Genomic DNA, 2,149 nt, shown 5'->3' on the forward strand with positions numbered 1-2,149 from the left:
AGGTTATAAACCAAATGCAAATCATCGATTTCCTTCAACGTGATATCAAGAAGGTGCTGAACAAGCTCAGTGGGTTTTTCATGTCTGGTCATTTTTAGCATGGTGTCATTCACCGTCAAAGATGCAAATAAAAATCGTAATTAATATTCTCCTTTGTTTCATTACAATTTACTCAGGCATAGTAACAGAGACAATATTTCTGATACTGGGAATACATTCCCTGGGAGCCATAGATGTCCCTAGACACCAATAACATGCTAATTGACCTTGTAGAAGTGGAGCAATCTTCCATTTACTATTAAGTATGTATTTTTAGGCGGATTTTCAGAAAATAGCACTAGCTACGCTGATCTAGTTGTTAGTTGGCTAAGCCCAGTTGTACATTGTATCAACAACATAACATTGGATAATGTTTTTTTGCCAAGTAGTTTTCACCTAAGTATAGTGTGTGTGTGTGTGTTCATATAGCGCTTGTATCCAAAGCCCTTTACAATTTGTTCCTCACATTTTATCCATTCACTCACACACCAACGGTGGAGGCACCCATGCAAGGTGCCGACCTGCTCATCGGGAACAGTTAGGAGTTAAGTGTCTTGCTCAAGGACACTTCGACACGCTTCCCGGGAGGAGTGGGAATCAAACCGGGAACCTCCGGATTATCAGATGACTGCTCTACCTCCTGAGCCACTGTCACATGTGAGTATCAGGGTGTGGTAGTCTCTGTAACACCCAACAACATACAATAAAAACATCAACATCAGCCATAAACACTTCACAAGATAGTCATTCTACGACCCTGGCCAAGGAGAAAACAACCCTGCAATGAGGTACTGCCCGATTTATTTGGAACTGTGAAAATGTTTATACTCATCTTTGGAACAGTGTGCTTCTGGAGAACAGTGAGATGGGAACGAAAAAAAGGCACGTGATACAGTGTTCTGCCTCAAACTGAAAGGTAAGTTCAAAATATACTGTGGCAGACCGGCTGGCGTGATGCTAGAAGGCCGTCGGGCACGTGCACACATAGAGGCCAATGGGTGCTTGAGCACCTGCCTTTTTGAGCCTCATCAAAAAAGTGCCCCTTTTGAAAAAAAATTAAAAATTACCGTTACGCATATAGACTGCCCTTCCAACTGAAAAATGTCAGGATAGAATCAAAATATTAGGTAAAGAGAGAGAGATGCCCCATATTCCATTGCAGTTTGCAAGGGCTCCTCAGCGTGCCTCTCCGCGGACCTATATATTTTATGCATAGCGTGGGTGGTGATGATGATGATGATAGAAACCGCTGTGGCGCATACAGTTGAATGCTGGTATTACACTCATTGAGGGACACGAAGAAGTCAAGTCCAATGGGATTTGGGAATCTCAAATACAAATCGGGATTGGAATAAAAAATGCATTTATATTAAACAATACAGAATATACAGCACTTCTTGGGGTCTGTAGGGTAAGCACTTATTCCCTCCCCCCTGAACATTTATGGAGATGTATGGGCCTTTTAAGTCAGTGATAAAAGTGTCTTTCAAGGATAAGTGAGCTCCTGCACTGATTATTATAGTTCAATATTCAATATTTGATCACCAAAACCCCCCAAAAAGCATAAAAAGGGCCCCCCCCCCCCCCCGAAAAGGGCCCTATGCGCGCTCGGTTAATATATACACACAAGTGTAGTGCCCTTTTCAGCTTTTGAGCACCTGCCCCTCTAAAGTCCTGTGCACGTCCCTGGAGGCCGTTATATCTCAGCCAAGGTACTGGCGCACATGCCCATATTAGGAAGTCTGGTGAGACTCCCGGCTGAGCGGAGCGCGTTAGCCCGATGCAGCGCACCTGTGCCAGAAGAACACGGGACAGGTGAGCTCAATACATAACTTAATCAGAGAGTGATTAATTAAGCATGGTAGAAAAGCAAGACAGAGTAAGATAATAGATGGAGTAGCTACTGGTAGAGGAAGAAGGAGAGAGAAGTAAATGAAGAGGAGAGAGAGAGAGAGAGAGAGAGAAGAGGAGAAGATTGCTGTGTGCTTAACCCAATGACTGTTTCTGGAAGGAGTTCCCCGCTGTGTGCCTGACCCTTCAACTGTCTGAGAACCCGCTTGTGTATCGACCCCTGCTTGCAGCACGGCGTCTCTTCTCCCGGATCAGCCCC

This window comes from Notolepis coatsorum (genome assembly GCF_963971535.1).
Source record: "Notolepis coatsorum genome assembly, chromosome: 16".
Taxonomy (NCBI): Eukaryota; Metazoa; Chordata; class Actinopteri; order Aulopiformes; family Paralepididae; genus Notolepis; species Notolepis coatsorum.